This window comes from Macaca nemestrina, chromosome 11, assembly GCF_043159975.1.
Source record: "Macaca nemestrina isolate mMacNem1 chromosome 11, mMacNem.hap1, whole genome shotgun sequence".
Lineage (NCBI taxonomy): Eukaryota > Metazoa > Chordata > Mammalia > Primates > Cercopithecidae > Macaca > Macaca nemestrina.
This window is the reverse complement of record NC_092135.1, coordinates 39,907,535-39,928,805: the sequence shown is the minus strand read 5'-3', so window position 1 is coordinate 39,928,805 and position 21,271 is coordinate 39,907,535. Positions and strand designations below refer to the sequence as shown.

The following is a 21,271-nucleotide window of genomic DNA, read 5'->3' as shown; positions in this document are numbered from 1 at the left end:
GTTTTTAAAAATATAGTATATTTCATTTACTACTATAAAAGTAATACAGGCACACACAAAGTATATATATGTAACAATCCTGCACGTTATGCACATGTACCCTACAACTTAAAGTATAATAATAATAAATAAATTAAAAAATAAAAAAATATATATACAAAAAAAAAAAGTAATACAGGTACTTGAAGAAAGAAGTCATCCCTTCCCATCCCCTATTTCCCCTCTTATCCACCATTCCCAACCCCCACAACATGAGTTCAGATGGCAAAAACCTGAGTTATCTTCTTGGCTATCTCTTAATAGCCAGTTCACTAACTTCTCCTGTCTCAATTTACTTTTCTGTAAAATAAAGATAATTTGGTGAATGAAAGAGGATGCATGACAAGACATGAGTGTATGTGCTAAAGCATGAGTTGAGAGTTTGGGGAAGATTAGAGCAGATATCATATATGAAAGCATCTAGTAGAATATATGTAATATATTTAAATGCTGTTCAAGCATTCTCTTTCCTTTCCAAACTATTTGCAATATGATGTCCTGTGTGAATTCTAATCCTTCATATGGAAATGATTAATTTGCCTGGTTTCAGATAAGAATAGATGGAAGTGGTTTAATCAATATCAGTATCAATCAGTATCTGTTGATTAAGGGATTAAATGATCCCTTTCATAATGTGAGCACCTGTGCATGAGCTGTAAAAGACAGTTGAATGCAATGGCTTCTTAACAATTGCAAATTTCCTGTGCTGGGAATACTGTTGGTGATTGTAGAATTGAGTCCAGGTGCTGGTTAGATTTGTGCATTTGTGCACATCAGATATCATTAATGTAAGAAAAACTGTGAAGCAGTTGGAGAGAGGGAAAGACATGATTTGTGTCAGAACCTAAGTTTGCCATTTACTGGACAAAGACAAGTAACCTTAGGACAAGTTATTTAACCTCCTCACTAAGCCTCAGTTTCATTACCTATAAAATGTGGATAAACTGCCTCTTTGTGGGTTATGGTGTGACTTAAATGAGAGGACATAAGATATCCAGCATAGTAGCTGACGTGCAGTAGGTGCCCAATAAATATTAGTTCCTCCCTTTTCCTTCTCTCTTATAAGAAAATCAATTTTGCCCTTTATTTCTACTTGCTCTGGACCGTTTGCCTTAAAGAACAAACCTAAATGAAAAAGAAGAGCTTTACTATGTGTTTGCAAACGGGTTGTTGGGAATGTGGAATGTGTTACATTTGAAGTAAATAAATTCCATTGTGATATGGGCCTCATACAAAGCTAAGAAGAGGTCTATAATTAGTTTCATTTAAAACATTAAATTATGATGGCTCACTTAATAACTCCAGACTACTAGGCTAAACTACATTTGTGTTCAGCAAACAGTCATAAAAATCCTTGTTAGACATTTAATTACTGCACAAATTGTTTTATAAAGCTCTGTAAAACAAACATGTTGATAGCAAAAATGTAGTCATGATTGCAAAAATACTAACCTTTAAAAATATATAAATTTAACTATAAGCAAGTATTTTATCACATAGAATTATTTACCTCTTACAGGCTTGTCATCCTTTTGTAACCCTACTCCCTGTTAAAGAAAAAAGTTCACATGCAAAACCTTTTCACATGTACAGATTGAGAAGAGATTTATTGTGTCCTTATGAAAACATGCTCTGTTGTATTTAATGGAGGCATATATTAACGTTTATGAACATGAATTTACAAAATCAAATTTGTAAAGACAAGCCATAGACAATCCTTGACTAAATGATAAAGTGAATGAGTGTCAATTTCAGGAAGTGGCAGCGATTACTATGATTCAGGGCAGAGGTGGGGGAGATGAAGTGGTTATTCGTCAGGTCTCTTTGGACAAAACAATTCTGAAGTCATCATTCAAAGGCCTTCCTGCATAAGGCAGAGGAACTGTCTTCCCAAGAGTATTAATGTGATTTTTGTCAGTGATTTATTTATGAAGATCCTAGTTCTAAACTAATATTAGGAGAGCTACCCTACGACTTGAGCTCTACCGGAGGGAAGAATTAATAGTGTTAAAATCCTCTTCAAACTTCTTTGACTTCATCTTCTTTTAAATTACAGCACATTTTGGCTAGATCAGATAGAGTTATAACTGGTAGCCATATTTCAATCATACTCCTGTGTGTATACAAACACAAATTTCACTTAAGTGACCCACATTAAGCACTGTCTTATGATTCTGACCTAATAACTAAAAATACAGAGAGAAGGGAGAAGGGTGGAGGGAGAAAAGATGGGAAGGAGAGACAGGGAGAAGGAGAGGGAGAGAGAGAGAGAGAGAGAGATGGAACCATTTTCTCAACATATTAGTTCAACAAACATTTCTTCAGCTACATTCTATTATTCAGGCATTACAAGGATGAATTAGAACTTCTACACATAAACTTACAGTTTTGATGAAATATAAACAATTTAAATAAGGTATTATCACAGAAAAATATTACCATTAGCAGACCACTAACTCAATTTGGAAAATGAAAATACAGGCTTTTAGAAAGAGATGAAATCATTCAATGTATTTTACTACTTCTGAGGGCCTAACACAGTAATGGAAACAACTTTGTTCTGGGCTGTGTTATAACAGAAAATAGCAGAGTGTGGTCGTTGTCCTTCAGGATATTGCGAATAAAACATATTGAGAAACCTGTTCACTGATGCAAAGAAAGGAGTTAAATCAAGGAAAATTGTGAAAAAAATTTGTCATCAGTACAAGGGAATGGACAAGACAATGTTGGAAAATACAGATGAGGAGCTGACCCTACACAGGCTATCACTATCTATATAACACAGTGGAAATTTATGGAATCTTGGCCTATAACAAAGATTCTATTTAAAGCTGATAGAAGAACTTTCTCTTTCAAGTTCTCCTGCTATATTACAGATTCAATAATCCTCCTATTTGTTACTTTATGCTGGCAAAATTACTGACCACTAATGGAACATTAAATCCTCCTTAGTCCATAAAATTCACAATTAGACAAAAAATATGAAGTAAATGTAAAAGCACCTATGATATTTTCAGTGCAAGTGGCAGTTAACTCCATTTTGAAGTGAGTTATATCTTAAAATAAAACCAGATTTTACTGGATTTCATAAAATAACACATGGGGACCAAATTTTGGAGACTCTCTTTTATTAATTCTAAGGAAAGGACTAGAAGCAAAATGTTTAAAATTCTTCCCACGAGAAGTCACTGGTCAAGAGTGGGAACAATTATCCTGAAGGGTCTTTAAGGAACCAGCTCCTAGATGGCTAGGAAGATTGTTTCTGTGTGCATGTATTTCATGTCTTTCCTCTTCCTTATAGGAGGTACCATATTATGTGCAAATATTATGCTAATACCTTTTGAAATGTACATTTATTACTAACTAGATTTTTTTTGTTTTGTTTTTAGAACTAGTAGGAAAATGACACATGCTTCACTTGATCTGTGCTATGTTTAAAGTAGCCACAGCAACATTTTTGCTCTGTGTACTCATAAGAGGTGCTATGGTCTGTAGATTTCTACTTGTGAATCAATTTGGATGCCGATATTATACAGGGAGAAAAAGTTATAAGTCAGAGATACCCTGTTTTTTTCATATTTGGGATTATTTCACTCTAAATAATGCAAATGCAGGCCAAAAAAGAGTAAAGGAAATGATACTCAAATCTTAATAAGGAAAACTGTACTTTACAGTGTCTTAGTGCTTTTGTGAAGTTATGGACAGTGAATAATGGATGATTTCCACTTTGACTTTTCAGATTTGAACTGAATCACAGCATTTTTTTTTTTTTTTGGTCTACATTTTACTATTTTTTTCAAAGAACATGCTGCTCTCAAAGAAAGATAAGTACATAAAATAGAAAAAAATTTGAATTTGGATAATCTAGTTACTGATTAAATCCTAGCCTGTACAACATGGAATATATTACATTATTTTTTTTAACATTTTTTGTCTATCTATACTCATGGTAGGCAGAATAAATGCCCCTCAAAGATATCTGGGTCCTAGGCTCAGAAAATTGTAAATATATTACCTTACATAGCAAGAAGAACTTTGAAGATATTATTCAATTAAGGATTTTGAGATAGATTTATTCAATTAAGGATTTTGAGATAGATTTATCCTGGATTATCTGGGTGTGTTCAATATAGTTTAAAAAGTCCTTAAAAGTGGAAGTGGAGGGTAGAAGAAGAGAACCAGATTTGATGTCAGAAGCAGAGGTTGGAATGATGAGATGTGAGAAGGAATCAAGCTACCATTGCTGGCTTTGAAGACAGAAGGGATCTATTAGCCAAGTGATGTGGGAAGGCTTTAGAAGCTAGGAAAGACAAGGAAATGCATTGTCCTCTGGAGCTTCCAGAAGGGAACACACCCCTGCAGACACCTTGATTTTAGCTAAGTGAAAGCCGTGGTACCAAAGTAGTTCAGAAGTTTGTGTTGTTTTAAAACACTGGTTTGTGGTACTTTGTTAACAGCAGAAGTAGGGAACAAATATACAGTGGTATACCACTGTGTGGAAGTAGATTTGAAATTGGGCAAAAAACAGAGGCTAGAAAACTTTTGAAGAGCATGATAAAAAAAAAATACTAGATTATGCTGAACAGACTATTAGTAGAAATATGAAGGTCAATGGCTCTGATAGTAAGGACTCAGAGGAGATGAAGAGTGTGGTAGGGAAAACATACCACCTTAGAGAATACCTAAGCCCTTGTAAGTAGACTGTTAGAATAAATACACACATTAAAACGTTGCTCCTGAAGAATTATAAGGAATTAAGAACATGTTATTTGAGAGATGGGGAGACGGTACCCTTGCTATATAATGGCAGAAACTTAGAGGAATTGTGTATTGCAGTTATGATGAGAGCAGAACTTCTAAGTGATGAACTTAAATATTTATATGGGGAGATTTCTATGTAAACTGTTGAATGTGTGGCCTGGTTTCCTACGTGCTGCTTACAGCAAAATGTGAGAGGAGAGACACAAAGTAAGCAAAGAACTGTTAAACAAACAAAAAACAGGACTTAATGATTTTATTAATTCTCAGCTTACTTTAATGGCAAATAATGCAAAAGTTGAGATTCACTGGAAGGAAAGCATGGTCTAGAGAAAAAGCCACAGTGCATCTGGACAGTCTTTCACTGGTATATCAGAAATATCAAAAGGTCAGAATACTCAGTCATACAAAAAGGTTCTTTGAAGAGATTTAGAAATTGCATGGGACTGGTGATTCTTTTTTTCCCTTTCATTTCACACTTTTTGGAACCAGAATATCTATCATTGTTATCCTGTGTCTGTACCACCATTATACTTTGGGAGCAAATTGTTTTTTGAGAGATTTCATGAACCCACAGATGGAGAGAAATTTGATCCAGGATGAATCATACCCAGAATCTCACTTGTACTAATTTAGATGATTTCAATAGGACTTTTCAATGATTTCAAAGGGATCTGGGACTTTTGTGTTGATGAGATGTAAATAAGAGTTTGGATTTTGAGTCGATGCTGTAATAGGTTAAAAATTTGGAAAACTTCGCAATGGGGCGAAGGTGTTTTTCATTTGTGGCGAATGTAAATATTTTGAGGCCAAATGAGTAGCATGTAGTAGGCAGAATAATGCCCTCCCTGCTGCCACAAAGATCTCCACATCCTAATTGTTGGAAACTTTAAATATGTTGTTACATGGCAAAGGGGAATTAAGGTGGGAGATGGAATTATGATTGCTAATTAGCTGATCTTAAAGAAATTTCCTGAATTATCAGGGTAGGCCCAAAATAATTATAAATGTCCTTAAAAGTGAAGATAGAGGCAGAACAAGAGAGTCAGAGGGAGATGTGGCAATCTGTGAAAAAGGTCAGAATGAGGCCAAGTAGGAAGGCCTCAATTAGCCATTCCTGGCTTTGAAGAGAAAGTGGGCTAGGAATAAAGGAAAGGGGGGATCTTCTAAAACTGAAAAAGGCAAAGAAACATGTTGTTCCTTCGAGCTTTTAGAAAGGAACACTGTTGATACCTTAATCTGAGCCCGCTGAGATCCATGTCAGATTTCTGAACTATAAGATAATAATTTTGTGTTTTAAGTAACTAAGTTTGTAGTAATTTGATACAGCAGTGGTAAGAAACTAATTCGATACCATTATACGATGACCGACTTAAAGGCATAGTTATATGATGAAAGTCAAATTTGTAATGAACGTCTACCACAGACATGGCTGTCCACAAATATCCTATTGTTTAGATATTTCAGGGTTACTCTTTCTGCTGCTAGTGCTGTGACATGAATTATTATTTTTGTTTAATTTTTCACTCTCCTCTATATTAAGACAAAGCCCAAAACTCTGCTATTGCTTCTGTCATTGTTACATGGAGGTACATGGAGATAGATACGTATATATGCAGATTACAATAACTGAATAATAAAGCAAAGCAATGATGCCCTTATACCAACCTTTCTTATCTTTCAGAAATATTTTTTAATAAATACTTCTTTTTTTATTTCATCATCTCAAGTCATTTCTTGATCTGAAAACAAAAAAATGATAGATACAGATAGTTTTAGTGTATATTCATGAGTATGTACATGTACTCGGTGTATGCTTTTTTGCAGATGTTAAAACAATACACGTGTAATTTGTAATATTGAGTCTCAACTCTAGAAGTAAAATATTGCACAGAGTAGTTGCAGAATATCATACCATTTAAGGAAAGACAGGAAGAAGTGTGCATTTTACTCATGGTTCTCAGAATCATGATATTACTATAATCCCCTTTTCCTGGCAGCGCTGGATATTAAAATTAGAGAGTCAAAACATAGATTCACTGTTATGCCTTCCAATTAAACAGCTAATGAGCTAGAATAATGACCCTTTCTCCTAACTGGTTGTAAGAATAATTAGATTTAAAAGTATTTCACACATGAATGCAACCACAGTGTTGCCAGTCAGAGAAAGTGAAGATAGAGCACCATACTTAAATTTTCTAACTCTGATAAAAGCCATTTTGGTGCTTGGGTGGTAAATAGGACAGTTGCAATATTAATCATTGTCCAATATAACTAAGATCTTGAAAAATAGAATACAGATAGGTGGACCACTAATAGGATTGTATGAATATAAAAAATAATTCAAAATATTACAAAGAGCTGTCTGTTTAGAATAAAATTCCAAAGAATCAAATTGTTCAAAATTTCAGTTTATAATAATTTGGATTTACTAGACATAGAAAGAAAGCATTTTTCTTCAAAGCATTCTTGTCAAAATCTTTCAAAAACATACTAAAAGAGTATTATTCAATAAAAATGGAAAAGCCTTGAGGGCCTCAAAAATCATCATTGTATGTGTGAATCTTAATCATACCCTAAGGTCCACAGTCATTTACAAGGTATTAATGTATGTGTGTACTGATACCAGGAAATACTTTTAGGGTGGAGACATGATTCAACCTTACATCTTGTGTTTTATTCCAAATGTCTTTACTTTCATATGACGATTTCTACTTTGTATTATGATGAACTGAAGTCCTTAAAATTTTAACAATATTTCTGTAATTTTAGAGTATTAGAATTTTAATATTCATTTTATGTTATCTAGAAATGCTGGTTTCCTTCAAAGTTAAGTTTTGAATTTTTGGTATTAAAAAGTGTTTAAAGGAGATTAAAAGTAGCGGAAATAATTTTTTGTTGCAAGCTTTATTTTATTTTAGTTCATAATAATTTGTGAAATTAGAAAAGATCTGTTATAACTTAGAAGTCTCTGTTATAATCATTGTTAAAGCCAATAGAGGCAGACATGTTGCTGATTGAATAGAACTTCTTTCACTTTGTTCTTTTTAAAAGAAAGTCAAAGTTTGATACGGATTATTCATATCAGTTTCAGTGCTACTCATTAGCAGTCCCAAATGTTAAGAATTTAACTTTCTAAGAGCATCTTCAATGCAGAATCTATTATATAATTTTTTGATAGTCCCTGCCTTATAGTTTTATTGGCTTTCATACCACTTCCATCTGTCTAGAAAACAATTAAGATGAGGAACACAACTTCATCAATTGCAAATTCATGATGATTAATTCCTCTAAACAAGTTTTATATTGAAAAATGGGGGGAAATAATTGTACAATTAATTTCCTGATCTGTTATCATCTAGGACGTGAGGACAATAATAATATGTGGCATATAAATACAAATAAACTCTCAATAAATGGAATTTTTGAGAAGAATATCTGGTATTGTTAGTGTTTTTAAACTCAGCTTTTGTTTGTCAGGTAATACTTCCATCCTTTAGATAGAGCTAACACTTTCTAATATTTATTGAATGTGTTTTTAAACTCAGCTTTTTTTCAGGTAGTGCTTCCATCTTTTAGATAGAGCTAATACTTTCCAATACTTACTGAACATAATGCCTTTAGGTTTGGAAAAAGACTGACAAAACTTGATTTGAATATATTGAGCAGTTTCCATAATTGCTTAAGAGTAAAAGTCTCATGTTGAAAGTATCTGGGCATATGATACTTCTAAACTATATTTGTTTTTGATACCCTTGTAAATAGTGTCAAGACACAAAAATAATATTGATAAATAATATCTTCCTCTCTTTAAAAGTCCTGATTGTCTGATTTTGTAAATCAAGAAACTTGATTTATTCATTAAGTTCCTTAGTTTGCTTCAAATTTAGTTGTCAAAATTTCATTGTAGTAATTGTTATTATTTAGTCCATAGGGGCCCAAATGCTGTGTCATCCCTGATAAATCATGCTGACAAAAAGCAACATTAATTATTTCTGCTCCATCTAGTAGACATCAGCATCAAAATTTTGCCTCAGCTTTCATCTTATGGTTGAAGTAAGCCCATTCATCATCTTTTTCGAAATGAATGGGATTGGATCATGAAATATTTTTTGATTGGCAGGCTTCATGGTAGATGTGAATAGGCAGTGGTCAGCAAAGACCTTGCAGATTTATTTTCTTGGTCATGCTCCTGCCTCCAATAACTCACTACGTCTTTGAGCTGCAACTTTTGGAGGTCAGAGAGGTGACAGTATGTGAGTAGTAGCTAGGCTGACTTCTCAACGATCTTCTTTAAAACTCTTTTAGTTTCTTGTTTTCTAAGCATGTGGAAGGGACCCAGAAATATAAAAACAATAAAACATGGTAAAACTATTTTACCATGCTAGTTTGCTGGGGCCATTGAAGTGTGTCCAAGGTCATAGCTGGTGTATAAAGGAGCCAGTTAAAAGTTTACATGTGAAAGGATAGCTTCTGGAGCGGACATTACACATTTATGGGAAGAGCTCCAGCAGATTCTTAACTAACCTCTAATGAGGAACTCCTGAGCAATAGCAGCGGCCCACCCATTAAGGATTCCTCATTGACAGTCACTGTTGGAGAGACATTCGCCAGGGTACAAGTTGATCAAGATAGGGAGTAATTTCATAATTTTCAATAGAAATGTCCTCCACAAATTTATTAACCTAAAATGTCCTGTCTTCACCTTGGAAGAATGAAATGTTTTTGAGAGGTGAAAATATCAGACTAAATGAAATGAGTTTTGTATGTTTTTATGTTCTGAAGTCTAATTACCATTAAATACATATGACTAAACACCAAAGAAGACATATTATCAATGCCAAACTTTTGAATGGATTACATTTTGATTCTTATCCTAATAGTCATTTTTAACTGAATTATGTTAATGCAAAATATATCACACAGGGAACCCTGAAACATTCTGCATAAATTGAATAATGTTTCTCATGAATTCATTTAATATTTCATAGATGTAGTCTTGTCCGTGTTCTTTGCCCTGTTTGCTGCACTACCTTGTGTTATATTCTTTGGTGAACATTAAATGGAACAAATGCTTTAATCTAGGCATAATAATTTATTATATTCCCTAGAAAGAAGTGTTCACTGCAGTTATAAAAAATTCTTCATAAGAGCAGTGTGTTTTGGAACAGACTTGAAGGGTCTGCTATTGAGTGTACACATTTTATAGGTATGATTAAAACCAAGTGTGTTGTGTTCAATTCCTCATCTGATGGACTTCTTTCATTCCAAAAACTAAATGGAAATATTGTCTTCACAAGGTTTCCAGATATTTTTGTTATCCATTAACCCACACAAGCACTCTGAGCATTGCTTTACTCTTTATTCTGAACCATTCTTCAGCGCATTTATTTTCAAAGTCATATCTAAAAATTAAAGTACTCTGAAAAGTACATTGAATCTGTAAAAGGAATTAATAATATTTCCTGAAAGAAATGCATTTCTTTCCATATCTGTTTCATGCTGTTACTCCCCTTTGATAATAGCCCTGCTTCCATTCACCTAAATCCTCTTATACCTCAAGTTCTAACTTCACTCCTGTTTCCTTAAAAGTTCACTCTAGGGCGGCACTTCCCTGGTCATCTATGAACTCTAATTGTCAGTGTATTAGGACCATACATGGTCATGCTTTCATGCCTCGTATCTCTCATAGAGCATCCAACTGGGTGCTCAATAACTATTTTTTGACAAATTAATTTCTCTATTAACCTATTACCTTATTCTAAGCTGATTTTACGAATTGGAAATTGTTGTACATATTATTATGCAATTGATTACTGCCAGAGGGACAATGATTGTCTTTTCATATGCCTTCTCTTACAACATAGAGACTTTTTTGTGGAGTAACCACATGAATTCACATTTTCCAAACACTGCCATTCATTGCAGTGTATTGTCTAGCTAAAGCTGTGTTACTACCCTCAGAGGTATATAAGACAACAATGTTGCCATTTTTCCTGTATTAAACAATGAAAATAAAGCAGAATAATCCAGAAATAAATCCAACCTATACCAGGTCTTAAACATCTTTGACATACCCATCCACCTCTTATGGGTTTTCAAACTTTCAAAGTAAGAGGGTGGATCAGCAGAGGCAGACTCTCCTGAGCTTGGAGATATAGTGCTCCCTGACAATAGATTTTCTCCTTTTTGAAAGCCTTTGAGGTTTTTGCATTTAACCTTTTCAGAGGCAACACAACCTCAGTGGCGCACCTTTAACACCCAGTAACTCACAGAAGCATGAAGGTTTAAAAACTCTCAGATCTAACGGTGTGGGCCACAACTTATGATATGGAATGGGATCTCCTATCACAAAGAGGAAGAAACACCATTCATCTCAAATATATGCATCCAAAACCATCATTTCTCTTTCCTAATCCCTTTGTAGAAAATATCTTCTTCAAATATTTGAATTTAGATATTGAATATAAAAAGTTAGAAGGATTTTTAAATGCATCCTGAAATTCTATTCTAGCAAGACCTCCCAAGTTTTCATCTTCTCTTTAAATTACCTTTCTCTTTAACTTATTTAAGGAAAGGTAAAATGTTTCCAAACACATGACATAAAAAGGTTAATACATTTTCATAAATGTGGTTAAGGCATTCAACACTCTAAATAAACTTTATTCAACTATATACTTAATACATAAGTAAATATTTTGATGACTTCAAGAAAAAGGTAAAATTATCCCAGTACTTTCATTTCAATCCCTGCTAGTTTGTAAGGGATTTGTTCCTTCTAAAATGTTGTCCCTGCATTATGAAGGGAAATGATCTCTAACAACTAATATCAGCCTCTCTGTCTCAGAAACAAAAAACAAGGCAGTCATGTGGAAGGAGGGAAAGGAGCAGTCATTTCTTAGCAAGGTAAGATAAATGCATTTCTTACCTATATATAATTTGATAATATCTTTTCTTTACCCATAGACAGAAGATGACTGTTAAATCAAATTATCCCTAAAAATTTTTTAAAGATTGCCTACTGTATTTACAAAAACAATAAAAACTGGTTCTTTTGCATGATTAGGTAAGGGTTGCAACTTCATAGATTCCCTCCATACCATCTATACTAAGTACTTCTCCCAAAAACAATTTTGTCAATTAGTATGATCACTTAAATATTAACTCATTTTTATAGGATGTGGATATAAGGAACAAAAAATACTGACATTGAACTGATTGGTAGACCTGATTTGAATTCTGGTATTATTATTTCCTTTTAAATTTACATATTTAAGTATAATTTTTGTAACAAAAAATCGCTCATTTCAGATTGCCATTATGACTTTTAGTATATTTACAGAGTGGTATAACCATCGCCACAATCTACTTTCAGAACATTTCCATCATCCCCAAAAGAAACCTTGTGCCCATTCACAATCACTTCCTACTCCCACCCCAATCTTAGGCAAGCAGGGATCTACTTTATGTCCCTGTGAATCCTAGTATTAATAACCCAATTTCAAAAATGTGCATGTTGTCATTCAGAGAAGTGAAGCAGTAGTCCCAAGAATAAATAGCTGATCATTCCATATTTTACATGTAAATTATGCTTATGCAAACCTTATAAATCATGCACTACTATTTCTCCTATTTTACAAATGTGGAACTTGTGGTACAAAAAGGTGAAATAACTTTCTCAAAGTTACACACTTAGAAAATAATGAGAGAGTGAAATTTGTAGGTAGAGTTTTGATATTGTGACTAATTCTGTTGTGTGTTAAAGCTAATTAGGTTAGGAAAGGGGGAGATAATTAAAGGTTTGAGGTATTTATCTTCAGTTTGTTTATATTTAAATAAAAAATGTGCTGAGCAACAGTATGTGCAAAGCATGTGCCAAGCATGGGAGAGAAACAGAAGGAGTAAAGTGCTCTAAAGCAGGGATGTCCAATCGTTTGGCTTCCCTGGGCCACATTGGAGGAAAAATGGTCTTGGGCCACACATAGAATACATTAACACTAACGATAGCAGACAAGCTAAAAAAAAAATTGCAAAAAAAAACTCGTAGCATTTTAAGAAGGTTTATGAATTTGTGTCAGGTCACACTTACAGCCATCCTGGCCCACATGCGGCCCTTGGGTAATGGGTTGGACAAGCTTGCCCTAAAGTATTTCTCAACAGAGTTGGGAAGAACAGCAGGACACCTGCTAGATCAGTGGAGTGGTTGAAGGTGGAGTCCAGAACAGGGCAGATGACATGTTGAATGTGGGATTAGTATAGAAGCAGTCAGACTCAGAACCCACAGAGGAAGTTATATCATAGTACATACCATTTTAAGTGCAAATCCCAGCAGGACACATCATTAACAAATCTTATCTTCATTAGTGGGGCAGAACAGCTGGCCTGTTGGGGCTGCTGAGTGTGGAGAAGGTAGTTCCAAATATTTTAAACATCTTAACAAAATAATGGAGGTATTATTTCTATACTTTAATAACAATGGGATGTAGTAGTGCAATGTGAAAGCAAAAGTACATATTAATCCCTATTTCTGCATGTGAAGCACCTTGTGTTGTCTTATTGATCGATAGAGCAAACAACCTTTCCTTCAGCAAAGGTACATTAAATCCTGACTTTGAATATAAAGTGCTCAAGATGCCCTGTAGAAAGGGTTCAAGAGTAACTAACCAGTATATTCACTGCAGAAAGTCGAAGAGACACAAGGGTGTCCAAAGAAAGCTCCATTATTTCTACAGGAGCGAATAGGTAAAAATTTTCAGAGAAGGAGCTCTTTGAGCTGAATCTTAAAGGATTGAGAAAACAAAAATTTAGGCAAAGGGTTTAAGGTGAGAGACACATACTTAATCTACGTAATAACTTCATAATCCATTTCTTAATTTCACATTGATGAGATAATCTCTTATAATCTGAAAAATATTATACTCTTGCTAAGTATTATTTTTATGGACGAACATTGGAAAAAAATAGTGTGCGAGCGTACTAGGGGTGAAATAGATAGATTGTTAAAGCACAAGATCTTGGTTGTGTTCATTTAGTTAAAGCCAGTCAACAGTTTTCCAAATCATCACTGTTTTCTATTTTTTCCCCAGCGGCATTCTGTATCACTAGACTTTGACACAGATGTAAGCATTTGGAAGAGATATTTGACAACCTCACCCTGACCCCCATCTTCTTGCACATAAGAGAATTTGCATTTCCATTGCCATAGAACTTGAAATTTTTAGGTCACTGAGGTACACTCTGCTGATTTCATGGCCCTGATCTCTGATTGTTTAGGCACAGGTACTGCCTTCTTATATAAATGAAACAAGAAATGGTTATTTCCATTCGGGGTTTCTATATCAGACCTAGAGATAGGGATTGGGGTAATTAAGGTGTAATGTTCCCAGTAGAGAAGTATATGAGGCAATAAATAGTGGTTGAGGTTTGTTAAACGCCAAAATGAAGCGGTGATGTCTGATAACTGCTAAAGCTATTTATAGTAAATATACTCCTAAACCATGAACATTAGTCCCATTAGATGACAGAATTTAAAAAGCAGTAAGAAACCATAAAAAGTAAAACATGCAATTTGCTTTCTTTGTCAGAGATATGAAAGTGCTGAGTTGTCTGTTTTTCCCATTGAAAATACATTTAGCATGTAATTTAGGCGAAAAGGTAACACAGTATAAACAAAAATATTTATTGCAATAAAGGATATTAAACATAAAATAGATTGCCTGGGCTGAAATTGTCATAGTTGGGGAAGAAAGGTGTGGGAGAAGGAGGAAGGAAAACACGAAAAAGAAAGATCTACATTTCTCTCATATTAATTTTTATTAAATAAAATGACAGCTGATTATAATAATCTCATGCATTTTGCCTACTAAATGGGCCCTAAGTCTATGGCAAGGACAAAATAACAATTTGTAAATCTGATTCTATCAGTGTTGTCTGATATTTATAGAAAGGATGTTTAAAAGGGAGGGTTTCATTTATCTCTTTGTGTTTGTTTTCTACTGTACTACTTCCCTGTCCAGAATAAAGCTTAAATGTCTTTGTATTACATCCAGCCAGCCTCAGAGGCTGGCCCCTTCCTAATAGACTCCTCTCCCTTCCTATTCTGCCATCCATGCTCTTTCAAAATTTTAATGATAAAAAGTCTTATCCATAAGTAGTGATGGGTGTGTTTTGTGACTCACCACATAATTAGGACAGAATTGATTTCTCTGGCATCGTTAGAACCTAGAGAAATTTAAGTCTGCCCTTTAAACTTCTGCACACTATATCCTTTTTTCCTGTCCTATTACATACACCAGAGGAAAGAGAGTTGGTTTTTATAATGTTTGCAACAAAAACAGCAAGTTCAAATGATGTTTTCTTGTTGGAGATAAAAACCGCAAAACCTATTTGCCTTTATTGTGAACACTTTTAATTTCTTTAGTTTTGCTGAGACAGAGTCTCGCTTTGTTGCCCAGGCTGGAGTGCAGTGGTGCAATCTCAGCTCATTGCAGCCTCTGCCTCCTGGGTTCAAGTGATTCTTGTACCTCAGCCTTCCTAGTAGCTGAGATTACAGGCGCGTGACACCACGCCTGGCTTATTTTTGTATTTTTAGTAGAGATGGGGTTTCACCATGTTGGCCAGGCTGGTCTTGAACTCCTGACCTCAGGTGATCCACTCATCTCCGCCTCCCAAAGTACTGGGATTACAGGTGTGAGCCACCGTGCCCAGCCTATTGTGAACACTCCTGAAAAATAGAGAAATAGTCTACCAGAAGAGACATTCATATACAAATTTTTAGTAAAGCCTTGCAGTTTAGGAGCCATCATTGGTAGCAAACCACAGGCAGGAATTGAAATGTGAGATGAGCAGATTCAGTGCTTCAAGGACATGTGGATGACATTGTGAGTAATATGTCACTAAGGTCAACAGTTGGAGAATGGTAACAAATTTTCTTAGGTTATGAGGTAATGGTACAAACATGGGAAGTTCTTGAAGGCCCTTGAGTTATGATAAGGTATATAATCAGGTGAAGGAGCTAGAAGAATGTTTATAGATGAGTTATACATAAGGCTCAAATGTCTATATGGATGAATTAAACAATTACGCTTCAATTATAACTCAAAGAGCTCCTGTACGTTCTGTTAATTTTATTTATTCCCATTATATTTTTTCTTTCCTGTTAATCTTTACCTCTTCTCTGCAAATAGTCTTCTGAAGTTAGTAAATAATATGTTGGACTCTTCAATATGCCATTAGATTATCCCGTTATCCTCAAATTACAAAATTGTTCAGGTCCCTATTTAAGTGATCCCACCATGAAGGGGTGCTTTCTTACCTTTATCTAAAGTTTTCCCTGTCTGTTCTTCTCTATATCCACACTCTGTTCCTTTCTTTCATATTGCATATAGCTATTTATGAATGTTTCTGTTTATTACTCCTCCTCTGTTTGCCTCTAGAGTCCTAGCTCCATAATGGGAGAAAAACATTCTGTCTTGTCCACTATTATATCCCTATCACTTAGAATGGTTACTGACATACACAAGCGGCATAATGTATATTTGGTAAGTCAAAGACTGAATGAATGATGTTTTCTCTCACACAATGAGCTTTCCTCTATGGCTCACTAACTCCAAAAACAAGATTTGAGTTACTTGTAAAATTCACTGATGTGAAACATGGTGTTTCTTAAACGAGACTATGTAAAATGTTCCAAATTTTAAGGAGAAGCTGAGCTTAAAAATTCATACTATAACTTTTTGCTTAAGTAGTTTCAGAGAAAAAAAAATGGCCACAATATCTGAAATTTGAATTAGAGTGAGGGGCTGCATACTAATTCAGTTCAATTTAATTGAATTCATTTTGATTCAAAATATTAAATAAAGTGCAGTCTATGGTATATAAAAAGATAAGTAAGACAGAATTCACTCACTGTAGGAGCTTCCATTCTACTGAGGAAATCCAACAATTACTTATATAGAACAATGTAATACAAGCCGAATTTGACTATGTGTCATTGTAAACGTGTATGTAGAGAAATGTGGTCATCTGGCTTGGGGTGTGAGAAAAAGTAACTAATGAGATAGACCTTGAGGAGTAAGAAATTCAAGAAGGAAGGAAGAACATAGCATATATAAAGATGGAAGACTCAGAGGGGATTAGAGGTAGTACGTAGCATAATTTGCCTAGAGTTTATGGTATTTTAGGGAGATATTGAGAAGTAAGACTAGCAGTGGGGATGGGTAAACCTGTAGGGGAATCTTAAATTCTCAATACTCTGAGGTTTCTCTGCAGATTTAAATCTTGTACTCTATCCACTCTAAGTAGTAACTACTATTATAGTTTTTATTTTGTTTTTCATTTTCCTTGAAGGAGAAAAGCAAATTAAACATTTGTGTTGAAATAGATTTTAAATTTCCATCCTCCAATATGTCATATTTTCATTGTTGTGTAATAATGACTTAGATTTCAATGTTTCCTCCTGTGTTAAAAGACATATTTGCCCTTATAAAAAATATTCATGATGGGATAGAATTAAGAGTATCTAGTGCTCCAATAATTAGCTTAAAGTGGTTTCTTCCCCGAAGAAACCCCCGAGGGTTTCTTCCCCGAACTCTTGGCCATTCTTCAATTATTGCTCAAATATTGTTTCCTTGGGTTTCCCTTCCCTGACACACTTACTGTCCAACAGAGCTCCCAATTATGTACACTCTTGTCCCTGGTCTTCTAGGATACTTGCAGCATTTGTAATTGTACTTAGAAATTATGACTTACTCACTTAACTCTAAGTGTCAAGAGACTGGACCCTCTTGATCGATGCAGTATATCCAGCAGCTCACATAAGATGTGTTGCCAAAGATAAGTCAGTAATTATTTTTGGAATTAATTAGTGGTCAATGGGCTTTTTGTAACAATTCCAGCAATATTACTTATCATAATTATGAATTTTCCGTGTATAAATCCAAATGCCTTTCATGCAAGAAAACAATCTTAGAATGTGGATCTGCAATCCTACATGTTCAGTGTTCCAGCTTGAACCAGTGAAGTAAATGTTGTGCTTACAAATCTTTAGTTTTCTATTACATATCTATAGATCTTGATCTATAATCTTTACATGTATACATAAATATATAAAATCTTTGTTTATCCATTAAAATAAAAATGATAGAAAAGATCTCCTTTTTAATGTTGGAGTCTGCGAGTTGTATTTTATAGCTGTGAACATTTGAATTAATTTCTGCTATGCTTTTTTATTTCTAATGACTGTCTACAAGAAATAGCTCTGTGTGCTCTGGAATGCTGAGCCAAACAAAACAAACGCATTTTTAAAGTAAAATAGCTAAATTGCTATAGTAATGTTGAATTTAACTATTTTCTATATTATTTCGGCCCAGTTTAGCTAAATAAATATCAGAGTCATGTTTGAAAATAATTCCATATATTAGTTTCCAGGGTCTGTGCTTTCAGAGATTGCAACGAACATAACACTTTTTGTACTGTTTCCCATTGAGAGAAACAAAGGATCCTATTTATTTTTGTTTGTCTTTTTCCTGCAGACTAGGGCACTTTTCCTTTTGCCTTATGACGGATATAAGCAACTATTTAGGCAGTTGGATTTAAGATTTAAGTAAGTTCTAAATTTGATTCCTTTTGTGTATTCATTAACTTCATGCCGAGAAAGCAGATGGTCACTTGTACAATTACTTATGTGTTTATAAAGAAAATCAATTAGCACTACCCCTGTGGAGTTCTTACCTTTTTCCTCTTTAAATTCTCATCAACAAATGTATTGATAGAGTCAGCTTTTGGCATATGCAAATTCCCATACTTGTGTGTAAGCCAGGGATCTTCACACGTTAAAGAAGATTGAAACGAATCAAGAAAAACCCAGGGGAGACTGTTAGAAAGAGGGAAAGGAAGAGATGAGAGTGGTAGGGAAAAACAGTGAGGGATCAGAGCAGCGCCCTGAGAGCACACTTGGACATCGGCCATTACATGTGAGATGGAGGAACTTTTCTGCGTTTCCCTAAAAGGCTTAAAGTAAAGGGTTATTGGGTGGACCACACAGGAGTAATGTACACAATTGACTGAAAGTCTGAGGATAATCTGGGATGCACGCAGAGAATCATTATACATAGAAATTGGGCACTCATCAAGTAGTCTAGAGTCATGGATAACGAAAGCAGGTACCATGTAGGTTTTCTCCTTAGCTTTTCCTATACTTCATTCTGGACCTAAACCAACCTGCCCCTAGAGTTTGAATAAAGGGCCCACCAGTCTCTTTCAAATGTGCCATATCTCTGGGGATTGGAGGAAAATGTTTATAGGGGTTTTAAACTTTGTTTTCCAAACTCATTTATTATTTCAATTAGACTTACATACTCAAGTAGATGTTTTTGAGTTTTTTTTTTAACTTACCATAATCATGAGAAGTTAGGATTTACAGAAAACTAGTTCTCCGAAAGACATTTTGACTATTTTTAGTTGTTTGATTTTTCAAAATTTTCTACAAATATTTTTAAATAAAGGAAAGGATTATTCACGTAAAATAAGATTCAAAATTTTTCCATAGGTCCAGTATTTAAGTACCGTAAGGGAGGAAATGAGAAGTTTATCATAATTGGTGGTTCCTTTCAATCTAAGGATGTAAAGAACAGAGATACTGATTTTCACAGTTCTATTATAGTTGAACTGTTTTCCAGTATGTTTGTGATATACTCATGACTTTAACAAGTACTTTTATTTTCGTAATTTTAAAGTGCTAAATACAGAGACCTAACATGCATTTTTGAGAGCTATATGGTGGGGAATTCCAACGAATAAATGCACCTTTAGTTCGTGCACAGTGGCTCACACCTGTGATCCCAGCACTTTGGGAGGCCGAGGTGGGCAGATCACAAGATCAAGAGTTCAAGACTAGCCTGGCCAATATGGTGAAACCCCCTCTCTCTCTACTAAAAGTACAAAAAATTAGCTGGTGTGGAGGTGGGCGCCTATAGTCCCATCTACTCAGGAGGCTGAGGCAGGAGAATTGCTTGAACCCAGGAGACAGAGGTTGCAGTGAGCCAAGATCGCGCCACTGCACTCCAGCCTGGACGACAGAGTGAGACTCCATTTCAAAAATAACAACAATAACAGCAACAACAACAAAACACCTTTAATTATGCCCCTATTCGTTACTTTTTTCTCCATTATTCTCCATTTTTAAGCTTATTGTGGTGAATATACTACAAAGGTATATGGCATATACCTTTGATTGTATATTTTTGTACTCTATATTCCTAAAAGTAAAGTTACTAGGTTACAGAGATTCCACATTTAAAATGTACTAAGTCTTACCAAATAGCTCTCTAAATATTGTCTCAGTTTATAATTCCGGCAGCCTCCTACGTGAATGCCCTTTCCCCACCCCCTCACCAACAATGTACCTGTTAGAAAGGAGTCTGCCTACTTCAACTCTTTGGCAGTTACTGCCTCACACTCCTCTACATTGCTGGCCACACTCTCTTCAAATGTTCATATCCTCTTTCATGGTCTTATTCTTAGAAGCTGAACTTAACTTCTTCTCCCAATCTTACATTTTTCTGCCTCTTGCCCTCTCCCGTTATGTGTTTGCTGATACTTTCTCCACATTACATTTCTCAGGGCCATAACTTTAATATTAATATTGCTCTTTTTCATGGTGACATTTTCTTGTCACAGATTTATTTGTTTAGTAGACTTACATATGATCGAGAAAAAATATTTAATATGAATGAGGTAAAACGTTGGGAGGTATCGTTATTTCCTATATAGAAATTTAGTTGGGAAAGGAGTTTATGGGGAGATGGCTATCTCAAAGCAAAAGGTGAAGAATCTTTATGGTGCTATCACCAATATATATTGGTTGTGTTGGGCATAGGTGGGACTTTTACTACTACATATAAGCTACTCGTTTGATAGATTTTCGGCCTGTTGATAAAAATTGGAATCAAGTAATTGAGCTAAATGAATAATTTACAATATTCTCTTTAATTTAAGGTAAGTTACTAAGAGAAATAAAATAACCAATCATTTTATATTGGCACAGAGGGTTTTTTTTTTTTTAATAACAGAAGTTGAATTGTAGGAGATGTGATGTCTTGATACTTCACCCTAATCACTTATTCGGAATGGCAATTGTAATCCTTGGTACAAAAATAGAAGAACATTTATTGTACAATGGCACCTGTCAAAACAATGTTTTGCTATTGTTTTCGGTAACTTTTATGGCTTGCACACAAGCTGGAAGGTAAGATTGTATAACTAGATTAGAACTATTAAGGTTTCAAATGATAATATACTTGTTATAGCATTAAGATTTATTTTGTTACTGAAACTGCTGAGAAGTGCCACATTTATTACAGTTTTAAAGGCAAATTGCCATATAAAATGTTTATTATATGCACATGAGTATATATGAAATTTATCTCTGTGTGTGTATGTATGTATTACACATATACACATAGAAAGAGAGTAA

The 21,271-nt window shown here is 34.5% G+C and overlaps 1 protein-coding gene across 4 annotated transcripts in view; it reads left to right on the top strand.

Moving 5' to 3' along the window:
* The window catches only part of LOC105492606 (LDL receptor related protein 1B), a 1,932,714-nt gene that overhangs the window by 58,661 nt on the left and 1,852,782 nt on the right, over nucleotides 1-21,271 (top strand). The gene's annotated exons all lie outside the window — the stretch shown is intronic.